The 13,319-nt window shown below is 32.9% G+C and overlaps 1 long non-coding RNA gene across 1 annotated transcript in view; it reads right to left on the bottom strand.

The window, feature by feature from the left end:
* Nucleotides 1-1,469: 1,469 nt before the first annotated feature.
* LOC111731613 overlaps nucleotides 1,470-13,319 on the bottom strand; it is a 64,451-nt gene continuing 52,601 nt past the window's right edge. Inside the window, exons 2-3 of the long non-coding RNA XR_002777222.1 lie at nucleotides 4,719-4,804; nucleotides 1,470-1,562 (exon numbers count right to left, since the gene is read on the bottom strand). This is a non-coding gene — a long non-coding RNA (uncharacterized LOC111731613). The remainder of the gene's footprint in view (nucleotides 1,563-4,718; nucleotides 4,805-13,319) is intronic.

Below are 13,319 nucleotides of genomic sequence, written 5' to 3'. Positions count from 1 at the left end.
TGTCCTCAGGTCCCCTTGTTTCCTATTTCTTTTCTTTGCCTATCCTGGTTCTATATCTCAGAAAGAAACTGACATTTGTTTGTTATCTGGGAAATTAAAATATTTAAAGGACTCTGAATAAATATATATATAATTTTAAGAAATGCACTAATGAATTAAGTTTTACCCTTGTGAAACGCTTGTTTTAAAAAATAAATTTGGAATAAATAAACTTGGGGAAAAAAGAAAAGGGGTTTCAAGCTGTTTAGATGTTCTAAAAAGACTCTCTGAAGCTCAATATTGACAATGCAGTGCACACTATCATTATTTTCCTTTATCTTACTCTATAGTGTTAAGGGGGCACATTTTTCTTTCCTTCTTTTAAAGACATTTGAAAGCAGTGTTCCAGTTTCACAGCCAGTATCCTCACACCATTCAAAAGACATACAGTCAAAGATAACCCCAAACAGGAAGGAGAAGGTTAGTTTTCACTTAAGTAAAGTTTAGTGAAAAGCCAACAGATCAGTGTGATTATAGCTAGATCACTGATGCAGAGTTCTGAAAGGTTTTACACAAGCAGCAGTCTTAGGATGTAGCTCTAAGGAGCAGGTAGGTCAGAAAAAAACATAAATGCAATGCCCAGCATATGTACCTCCCTTTGGATCCATAAAGAATCTAACCAGATTATCTAAAGAGAAGCCATTCTTGCCACAGGGGCAGGGCTGAAGTGTTTCCATTTCCGCTGACTGCATTTTAGCCTCAAGTATGTCAGCTAAGGTTTTCTGCTGGTCAAAGTCACAAAAATTCTGGTCGATATCTTTTATGAGGAATGACAAATATAAAAAGATAAACCCTACTGTATCCGATAAACTATATGTGCTTTTACTAGATCCCAAGCAAAGTTTTAACAATGTGTAGTCAATTTCAAAGTCTTCTCCTAATTCACTAAAAAGATTCCTACACCAAGCTGGAGACTGTTACATTCAAGCTATGGAAGCCTTTAGAGCTGTCCTCTTTAGATGTGAACTGTTATAAAGAACTTTTAAAAAGAAGTTTTTGTGACTTATCAGATAAATGGGAACCACGTCAAAACATTCCTCAGTAAAGGTTGATTTTGAATAATCTACCTGTGGCAGAAAACTTTTGGAGCTTGCATAATCTCATCTTTTCAAAAACCCCACAAGGACTTTTATTTGTAATATAGAAACAATACTGTTTAGTGGGTAAACATCCCAGGCCTCTACTCTAAACTGTAGACAGAATCGTTCTTCACTTTACCTAGGTGTGTTCTACACTATCTCTGTATAATCTCTAAAAACAGGGACAGGGGAATTTAATCTAACAAAAATTTGAATTAGAACCTACTTATGTTTTTGAGCATTAGAAAACACTCAAAAACATTGTTAGCAGAAACACTATTTTTGCTTATGTCTCAAGTGAGGATCTTACTTGTTTTTTCTTTTGAAATCTGTAGGGTTGAGCCAAGAGTCCTTTCATCTTTTTCTTCTCACTCTTTTTCTCCTTCTTCTTCCTCTCTTGCAGTTCCTTCTCCTCGCAATTCTGAATATGGAATTCCAACATTTCTGTTACAATAAAATGATAAATAATTATAATTTATTATATCTCACCAACCACGTTTTAAAATAATTTCCATTAGAAAGTCATATACAGACACCAAATAGATTAGGAAAGGGTCTGCAGTATGTGCTGCATGGACTGTAATCACAGCGCGTGTGACCTTGTAACCTTGACACAGCCACTTTCTATCCAGTATAATCATGTCTAAAACATCAGAAAAATATCTCATTCACAGCATGCACAGAATAAAAAACATGTATTCAGTACCACCAAGCAACAAATTCCAGTTAAACATTTTCATTAACTGTAACCTTAAAAATATTAGTATTTGCAAACAGTTATCTTTATCCTATTTTGCATACACAAAAGAAGGTGGTACTGTATTATATCAGCTAAATAAATTGTCCACAGGGATCCCCAAGTGCCAAAGTAAATTCCAAGGTTCTTGTGTACATACAATACACCTGTGTTCAAGACAACAGTGAAATAAAAATGACCTCCATACAAATATCTTTAGTAAAAAAAAGGAATATATGATACATAACGAAATTTTTAAATAGAATGTTTTTCACAGTTTTCCAAGTTTCAGTAGCTTTCAAAGATTTCAGGAGCTACATATCCTATAGAAAACATCAAATCAGAAGGTTTGACCATTAAGTTTAGCAGCATGATTCATTTTATCAACATCTCTCAGTCTTCTAAGACTCCTTTTGAAAAATTGTGCAAACTGTGTGATACTGTGCATGTATTAAATTACACCATTATATTCTTAGAGGAAATATTTTCTATTACTCAGACAAGGAATGATCTTTGCTCAACCATAACTGATTCACAGCTAGCTGATCTAGAATTCTTGGTGTTGAACCATAGGCAGTCAAAACCTTTAATGAGAGAAACAATTATTTATAAAGAGTTTTACTGGTACAGTATTTTCGGTCCAAAATACTATGAAACCTGAGAGAGAGAAGAAAGACCTTGTAGTTATTTACATTGCTTCCTAAAATAAAATAATTCCAGTTATATAAGCACAGAAACTATTTAAATTTAAGATTAAAAATTACTTTCTCATTTATGGCTAAAATGTTTAAATTTAACTCCAGTTCCATGAATTGAATTGATTTATCTGTCAATAATACATGTTCTCCTTCTAGATAAAGTAGATCTACAAAAAAGCTGTCAAACTGTTGTCAATAGTGTGGGCACATGCAATGGATCAGAAGATAATTAGCTTGAGATGTCTTGTAAAATATCTTATTGTTCTCTTTGTGCTCATATGTATTACTACACTCTCTTCCTAAGCTTTTGCTTTCTTCTAACTTGAGAAATTTATTTAACTATAATGTCTCTTTTTCCCAAAAAGTATGTCATAAATTCTAAAATGTCCTCTTATTATGACTCCTAATAATGTAGAAAATGTAACATCTGTAAATCAGTCATCGAACCAACGAATTTTAGAAAAATCATGTATTTTCCTAATGCAGACAAATCAATTGCCAGAACAATCATTATTGCTCTTTCAAAGAGATTTTGAGGTCAGGAAACAATTCGTGCTTAGAACTGAAATATTAGTCACAGCACTGCGACCTCTCACCTTAAATGATAAAATACAGAAGTCAGAATTGACAGTACATACTCATATCTGATCATGGCTGCTAGTTACTGAACAAAGAAGGAAAAAAGTACTTTGTAGGAAAAAAAAAAAAAAACATTGCTCTGAATTACAAACATCCATTCTTTGGAGACTCAGCAACTCTCTGCATTTCTCCCTCTGCAACTGGAAGCAAGAAGTGAGTTCAGCCAGTATTTAATATCAAGTGAATGTGGTGTTTAATCAATAGTTTTCTGCTTTGTTCCTCAATGTGGAAAGCAGTGTCTATTCATCAGCAAAGGTTAATGCCAAGGGTCAAGTGATTTCACACTCTCGATAGGATCCACAACATTGTAGTAGTTCAGATGCCTTAGACAATGATGACCCAGTTGGACTGATTTATTGCCACTTGAAGGCTCTGCTTAATACTAAAGTGCTCTCTTATGATAATACCTCAGAAAATAGCACTGATAAAAGAGGAGGCAATAATTACCTACATTTTGAGGTAATGTCTTCATTTCTAACATCCTATAAAGATGTAAGGTTCATTTTAAATGATCTGCTGCATGTATTAGCAAGCCATTTAAACGAGATATTAGCAACTTCTCTCAAGAAATGTACCACAGAAGAATTCAGTAAACCTCTGATACAAATGTAAATTATAAGTAATAAATGATTTAACATATGTTTTAGATAATACTTTTTTAATATTTACTTATTGTAATATTTTTCATATTGAGTAAACAAAAGAAAAATATTTGCAGATAGGAGGAAAAATATGATAATATAGCCAACTCTATTAAACACGGAAGACACAGTTTGCATTTTGATTTCTTTCTTTCTGAGCAATTCTAGCACAAGACAGGAAGGCCGAAAAGACATGCCTATATATTCTTTCTAAATGTGGTTCACTTAAAGCAGCAAAGTCAAGGTCATTGTTCTAAACCAGAACACATTTGACTATGTCAAGGGTCTAATCTTTAACGTGTTAGCATCTATGATTATTATTCTGCAATGCCTCATTCCAGATGTGTTTTATATAATGAAAGAAGTTCAAATGTCACCAGGAAAACAGTGTGAGAAGAATTAATTGGAAAGCTTATCATAGGGAAGTCATCCAGCTTTCACTAATATATCTATGGATGATGAATACGCCAATCAATTAGTAAAATAAAATAAATTCTGCAAATTTATATAAAGACATCCTATCATTACAAGCAGAAGGATATTTGAAACAGTTTATTATATTCCATTCTGGATGATTAGTATGTCAAGTATGCTAATATAAATTTTCTGCCCTCTACTCCCTTTTTACAGGAGATACAGTATTCAAGACTCAATCCAAACTATTTAAAATAATAATTCAGAAATTTTATTTCAAACTATTTTAAATGATTACGTAAAAGTATATGTAAAATGTTATAGATGAGTTAAAAATAAATTTTTTTTGTATTTGTATAATTCAAGAAAAATTATTTTTAATCCTAATGATAGTGTTTGCCTTAAAAACAAACAAAATTCATAACAATCAGTAATTTCAATATGAACAACAATTTCATTGTGCAGCAATTACCTGTACGATGTCCAGAGACCTGAATTTACCTTTTAATCAAACTTATCTCCAATGGAAATGTATTAATAGGCCAAATATTTCATGATCTATAATAGAAAAAGAGGAAAGATAATTAACAACCAAGATTTTGAAAAAAAAGAAGAGCAACTAAACAAACTAAATACATTAGCTTATTCTTAGCAAAAATAACAGTGGCCTAAACACCCTAAAGAAAAGATTGCGAGTACACAAGATTAGATGTTTCAAGAATCTTTGAAAAGTATATTCTCACAGTAACTTTCCTATATTCTGTCCTTCAGGATAAAGATATTTACTGGAAAATAAAATTCAATTAATTCAGACATGAATAAAATAAGTAACCTAAAAAGAAAGTATGTATACGTCTGATTTTGCATTTCAAATACTAATAAATTAATTACAAATAATGTGGCCATTTTAAATGACTAATAAAATATTTGTATACTTTGACTTTTGAAATTGAATTTAACATATATAATAGCCAAAATAACAAAAACAAATTGTTATTTTGTCCAGTCACAAGTATGCAATATAAACAATTGTTCATGCTTTAGTATGACAGAGAAAAAACATTTTCAAGAGTTCATTTTCATTCCAATATTAATTATTACTTTAAATTCTGCCAAAGTATTAAAAAAAACAATATGTGTAGTCATTATATTTTCTACTCCTCTCTTGTGTGTTCATATGTGTTAAAAAATGAAGATATGTAAGAATCCCTGTTAATGCAGTTCTTAGAAATTTAAACACTATTTAGAACTTAAAAAAATATCTCTTTTCAGCCTTGCATATCCATCAGCTATAATTCAAAACCCTTTAATGCATATTTCAGTGCCTTACGTGGGAATTATCTCAAGTAGTACATTTTTCTCAATAAAAACTTCACTTGTTTAGGATAGCAAGCTTATGGGCTGATTTTTTAAATAACTGCTATAGAACATGTCTGCAGCTAACTCCCTCCAACATATCATTTTCAAAATACCTAAATAGGAAAAAGGAAAAATAAACATTTCCTTCGCATTTTCAAAACCATTAGTCAAAGTTTTTTGTGAAAACTTTATTCCAAGGTTCAAATTATTATTGCAATGAAGTTGCAAAATATCCTGATTAAATATTTTTTCTACAATAATGTTCACTAACAGGATACAAAGTGATAATAAAGTATATTATCTTTTACTCAATACAAAGATGATTCATTTTACAAAATTAAGTAAATTTAGTACAGCACTTTATCGTAAGTAATGCTGTAGTATATACTTGAAAGTTGCTAAAGAGAATAGATCTTAAATGTTTACACCACACAAAAAAAAGTGGTAAGTATGTGAGGTGACAGAAGTGTTAATCAAAATGTTATATAATATAATATAATATAATATAATTAATTTAATATAATATAATATAATATTAGTGTTAATTAATATAAGTATATTGAATCATCACATTGTACACCTAAAACTTACAAACTGTTATGTCTATTACATCTCAATAAAGCAGAAAGAATATTTTTAATTTTGAAAAAATTCAAATAAGCAAAAAATAAAATTTAAAAGAACTTTGATCTTATCTTCTATTAATCCATGCATCCAGCCTTCTGTATATGATACAAATATAGAAATATACATACAACATGTAAGTATATATAAAAAAATCTAACATGTAACATGTTCGTAATAGAGTCAGAGTGGTACATACTATTTTTTAACATTTTTTTTACCTAGACATATAATGAGTGCCTTTGCCTATCATATCTTATGTATTCTGTATCATATTAATGATTATATTTCACTTTATTGATCTACTATAGTAATCTAGTTAGACATTTTTCCTCATCTTAAGTATTAAAATTGTTGCCCTTTTTATTACTACTATTGATGAGACTGTAATAAACATATTTCAACAAAATTTATTTAGAAAAAATATATTAGAAAAAGCGGAGGCTCAAAAAATACAAAAAGTCATAAAACTTTGAGAATGAAGAGGGAATCAACAGACTGGATAAGGTGGAGGATTGAATCAGTGATTTAGAGGATGGGGTAGCAGAGGACACCCAGTCCAAACAGCAACACAAAAAAAAAAAATCCAAAAAAATGACCATATTTTAAGGGGCCTCTGAGACAACATCAAAAGTAACAACATTTGCATCATTGGAGTACCAGAAGGAAAAGGGAGAGAGCAAGAAATTGAAAACCTATTAAAGAAATAATGACAGAATTCTTCCCTAACCTGAAGAAAGAACTAGACATACAACCCCAGAAAGTTCAGACAGTCCCAAACAAGATGAACCCAAAGAGGCCCACACAAAGACACATCATAATCAAAATGTCAAAAGTTAAAGACAAAGAATCTTAAAAGCATTTCAACTGTGTTAAAACATATTTTTTCCTTCTTAAAGAAATCCCTCCAACATTTCTTGCAATACAGGCTTAGGGGTGGTGATGAGCTTCTTTAGCTTTTTCTTGTCTGAGCAGCTCTTTATCTGTCCTTGAATTCTAAATGATAGCTTTGCTGGGTAGAGTAATCTTGGTTGTAGGTCCTTTTCATCACTTAGACTATTTTGTGTCAAGCCCTTCTGGACTGCAGAGTTTCTGTTGAGAAATCAGCTGACAATCTTATGGGAGCGGCCTTGTAGGTAGGCAATTGCTTTTCTCTTGCTGCTTTTAAGATTCTTTGTCTTTAACCTTTGACATTTTGATTATAATGTGTCTTGATGTGGACCTCTTTGGGTTCATCTTGTTTGGGACTGTCTGAACTTTCTGGGGTTATATGTCTAGTTCCTTCTTCAGGTTTGGGAATTTTTCTGTCGTTATTTCTTCAATAGGTTTTCAATTTCTTGCTCTCTCTCTTCTTCTGGTACCCCTATGATATGAATGTTGTTGCACTTGATGTTGTCCCAGAGGCCCCTTAAAATATGGTCATTTTTTTGGTATCTTTTTCTTGTTGCTGTTCTGACTGAGTGTCTTCCGCTACCCCATCCTTTAAATTGCTGATTCGATCCCCCACCTTATCCAATCTGTTGATTCCCTCTAATGTACTCTTCATCTCAAATATTGTATTCTTCATTTCTTTCTGTTTCCCTTTTAAATTTTTCATCTTCATTTTTATGTTTTTTATCTCTTCATTAATGTTCTCACTGACTTACATACATTAAAACTTCTTTATTAAATATATACACACATAACACACATAATTAAATTCTTTGATATTTAACAATTTATACAAGGATGAATTTCACTAATTTAAATGTGACTGACACTGGCAAATAAAATATTTTATCCACGTGGCAAATGACCCTCATCAACTGTTAAAACAAATTATCCCACTCTTGAAGTAATTTCACATTTAGATTTTTGTTTTTCCTATCTGCATTAACTTAAAAAAAAAAGCATTTAATGTTTTCATTTCTGTGTGTGAAATGTAATGATATTTATTCTAAAGAACACATTTGTTAATCACCTCATAAGTACCAATAACCAGTTCACAAAACAATGTGAACCATCCTTAATCATGTTTTAGAAAAAAACATTAGTTTAGGGGCTATTCAAAACATCAATACTTTGGATCATTCTTAGACCACAGGTAAGACTGTGTGCCCTTCCAGATATCTTGGCAGGGCAGCTGAAATCTTATCCTGTATATTTTATAAGGCTCCTTCCAACTCCACAATTCCATGATAATATACTAAATACTACAAAGATGAAGTTGTTCTCTGCCTTTGGCAATTATAAGAAGGAATTATATGAAATAGAAAGTAAAGAAAAAATGCTGCAAACATAATGCAATATTTAATATTAGGGATGGGGGACTAGTTGAACTTTAAAACATATAAAGATATATATGAAAATCTATTTCTGAGGCCATGCTGAAACTATCAGTTTAAATCCATATGCATGTTTGAATCAGGTTCAAATTCAGAATGAAGCTATTATTGATTCTATGGAACATGACTTCAAATCTGAGCAAATACTGAACTAACTACGAGGCTCTCTTAAACTCTGGACATATGTACCCAGACATCTCAATTTAAAAACCAGACATACATTAAACAGCATTAATAGCCAGGCACTTAATGGATCAATTCCCACTGTTTGTGTAATGTAGAAATAAAAAAGGCTTATTAAATGACAAGCTTTCCCTAGTTTGTGCTAATTAATTATACACCGCGTCTGACTGCTAATTTAGTGGGAAAATGCAGCCCCAAACCACGGTTTCAGCTTGAACTTTGCCTCAGCATCACCCAGTTCAGCACAGTGCCACTGCAGCTTGCCTCTGAACGACACCAGTATTAAATTAAGAGCACAGGGCCATCAATTTAATAAGTGCTGGAGCAGGTAATTTGAATAAGGACTATTAGTATTCTACCAGTGCACAACTAAAAGCAGCTGACCTTTCAGACCAAAGAAGATCCTTGAACACATTCAGCTGAGAACACAGTAATACTCCAACAGTGGTAAGAGTGCCAAGAGGGACGTTTACAATCCTGGGCCCATTACTATACATCAGGCTGTCTACAGTAATATGCGAATAGTTTATATACCTCTGCCTCTTATTTTGCTCTCACCTCCCGGCAGAAAAGAAAAGAAATAGTAATAAAGCTTTTTTTAATCATATTTTCAATAACATGTTTTGAAATTCTTATTATTGGATTTATGGTACAGAGAACACAAAAATAATCAATTCACATGTAACTTAGATCTGAGAATCCACGTAAGAAATCATCAATTTCCTAAATTGTAAGGCAAATTTAAGCTTAACAAAAATAAACTTGCATCCAGCAGAGCAACAACTACCATGAAACAAATAGGAAACATGGCACATTATAGTGGATAAGAGGTTAGACCCAGGAGTAGGAATAGAATTGGGCTTGAATTCCTGCTCTGTCACATGCACACCATCAAACCCACAGGAACCAAATTCACTGAATTTAGTTTAACAGACATTTATCGTGTTCCATCACATACAGTGTTGTAAGCCCTAAGGTTATAAAGATGAAAAAGATTTGATCCCTGCTTTCAAGGAGATCAAAATCTAGCAATGGTGACAGAAACATATACTATTAATCACAATACAGAGTGAGAAGTGCTTTCAAGCACAGAGGACAGTGATCAATTTTGCCTGGTGGTTTCCAGGAAAGGTTCTCAGACATGACAATAGTTGTTCTGAGTGTTGTACATATTTCAACAGCAGAGAGTATGGAATGCTATCTGATGGGAAGTATTAATCAAATGGAAAAATTATTGTATTGGAAGAGGAGGATACACTGGGTTTGTTAATAAATTCAGTAGATGTATTTGGTTGAGAGGTATGTGAAGTTATAATTATGTGATCCTGTATGCTTGAAAATTGTTTCCGTATAAGTAGAAATAGAACGTATTAGGGGATTTAAGAACAAGATGTCTTAGTAAAATTAGGACCCTGGATTTGAAGGAAGAGGCTAGTATATTTACTTTCTTGGCCCCACAAAAATGATGTAAGCCAAAAATACATCTGTAGTTCTACCCAATGGAGGGGAATGTGCAACTAAGCCTAAACAAAGCACACTTTGGTTGTGGGGGTCCCATCCCTAGGCTGACTACTATGTCATCCTCTATTCTTAGGTAGCACATTGAGTTGAGAGAATAGGAAAGATGTTATTAAAGATCTTGAATCCACTTTGCTTTTTAAAAAATATCTAAATTTTGACACGTTACCTACTATACTTACAAAATACTTATTCCACATCTCACAACCAGCACTGATATTTACACAGCATATACTGGTGCTGCCTTACTGAAAGTTTAAAGCTACGTCTGTTCTAATTAGTTGTCGCCCATGCCTTACAAGCTATTGAATATTTTGAGTATCACCTACATTAGTCACAGTCTCAGAAGAACACAGATGACATACTCGAAGGAAGTAATTGAAGAAAAGAACTATTTAGAAAATACAGGTATAAGTGAGAGAAACCATTAGATATTGTGCAGTGCCTCGGGGCTAGTGTTGTGGGGCTGCAATCACCCCTAAGACCGAAGAGGCAAGGATAGGGGCCATAGGAGAGAGACATAGCCAATGCTTTGGTGGCAATGTGGTAGGACAAAACCTAGTGAATAAATACCCTGATGGCACTGAGCAATCACCCTTTGATCTTTTAAAAGTGTCTCTCAGTGGCCATGACCAACCAGAAGCTAAAGTCTGAGAAAACCCACTGATGTAAAACTAAAGGTTTTTTGCACCTACAGGGCACAAAGCAGAGAGAGAAAAAAAAAAAAGAATGGAGAATGGCTCTATAATGACAAAGGAAAAATATCTAGCACTTTTATGCCTATTCATATTGACTGTTATATCAGCATGTTGAAATTCACACTGGAGAACTTCCTCCCAAGTCCAAGTCAGTCTCCTAGATTTCTATGGTCCCAAACAGTTTATGTACAGGAAACCCATTTCTAATTTTGCCTTGCCTAGAAATCGTCCATTGCCAACGGTTTTCTGAAAATCTGAGTTGCCTATTAAAAACATACTATCTATCTAGGCTACTCTCTTTTTAAAGCTAAAGCTAAAAGTGGTTTTGTATCAATAGGTGCTGATAAATTCATGTGTGCTCTTTTCGGTTAACTTTTAAAAATTGCCTTCTTTGTGATGCAAAGGTGAACCAAAAGAAATTTCAGTAATGAGAGTCTTTTTAAAAGCTACAAAATCATGTAGCAGCCTTCTATTGCAGCCAATAAAAGTAAAATGAGAAGCAATAAAGGCCTGGATTAGGGCAGTGAGTGGCATGGAGAGGTGATGAGGAAAAGATGACGTATTCACAAGATTGGACTTCAGGACAATTGAATTTAGAGGATAAGGTAGGAGTCATGAATAAAGGGTTTGAGTGACTGACTCACTGTATAAAAATTCAATTAATCAAAATGAAGAATAAAGGGAAATGTGTAGGTTTCAGAAATTTCATGAACTATTCAAGAGAAATTCTAGATTTTACCACCTTATTTTTTCCTTATTCACTGAAACGCAACAATAAGAGAATAAGTTTTCAAAAATTTTTCAGAGGTACATTTTAGCAGAATTATAAGAGGTAAGCAAGTGATATTTGGGCACCCCTCAAGAAAACTCTACATCAAAACTTTTGAGGGGTATAAGAGCAGAATGAATCTACACCATAAAATGTGACCAAATTCTCTTTACAACATTCTGAGTGAGGTATCATGACACATATTTTGTATATTTAAGATATACAAAATCAGTATATCTCAAATAACTGCCATTATCATCCTTAGTGGTAAGTTACAAAGTGAAGAAGGAAAATACCTCGCTAGAGCATTAATTTTCAGTAATATGCAAGGAAATGAAAGACAAAACATTAACTACATATCTATCAACAAGTCCTTCAAATAAAAAAGAATTAAATGTTCCAATTAAATAATAGGGTGGCTGAATGGATAAGAAAACAAGACCCTTACACATGCTGCGTACAAGAGACTCACTTCAGGTTAAAAGACACACATAGACTAAAGGAATTCATCACCACCAAGCCAATATTGCAGGAAATGTTGGAGCCGTTTAAGAAGAAAAAAATATGTATCAAAAACATGAATAATAAAATGGCAATAACTACATCTATCAATAAGTACTTCAAATAAAAAAGAATTAAATGCTCCAATCAAAAGATAGGGTGGCTGAATGGATAAGAAAACAAGATCCTTACATATGCTGCCTACAAAAGACTTACTTCAGATTAAAAGACACACAGAGAAAGAAAGAAAAGGGATAGAAAAGGTATTCCAGGATGGACCTAGAGGGTATTGTGCTGACTGGAGTAAGTCAGAGAAAAACAAATACAGTATGATTTCCATACGTGTGGAATCTAAAGAACAAAATAAACAAACAAAAAAAGAAAACGGAAACAAACTCATAGATATAGAGAACATTTTGAGGGTTACCACATGGGAGGGAGGGTTGGGAGGTTGATGAAAAAGGGGGAAGGGATTAAGAAGTACAAATTAGTAGTTACAAAATAGTCATGGAGATATAAAGTAAGGCATAAGGAATATAGTCAGTAACATTGTAATAACGATGCGGTATCTGAGGGGCACTAGATGTTGAGGTAATCACTTTGTGAATTATATAGATGTCTAACCACTATGTTGTACATCTGAAACTAATATAATATTGTATGCCAACTATAATTTAAAAAAACATGTATTAAAAAATAAAACCTAACAATAAGAAAACAAAACATGGGCATAAGACCTAAATAGACACTTCACCAAGGAAAACATACAGATAGCAAATAAGTATATAAAAAAGATGCTCCACCTCATATGTCATTAGAGAAATACAAATTAAAACAATGGATACAACTGCACACCTATGAGAATTGCCAAAATCCGGAACACTGACAACGACAAATGCTAGCAAGGATGAGGAGCAACAAAAACTCTCATGTATTGCTAAGTGTGTTTGCAAAAGGGGACAGCCACTTTGGAAGACAATTTGTTGGTTTCCTACAAAGCTGAACATACTCTTCCCATATGATCAAACAATTATGCTCCTTGATATTTACCAAAAGGAGTTGAAAACTTATGTCCACACAATAACATGCACACAGAT

The sequence above is a fragment of the Pteropus vampyrus genome, unplaced genomic scaffold (assembly GCF_000151845.1).
Source record: "Pteropus vampyrus isolate Shadow unplaced genomic scaffold, Pvam_2.0 Scaffold11, whole genome shotgun sequence".
Taxonomy (NCBI): Eukaryota; Metazoa; Chordata; class Mammalia; order Chiroptera; family Pteropodidae; genus Pteropus; species Pteropus vampyrus.
This window is presented reverse-complemented; position numbering and strand designations above follow the sequence as displayed.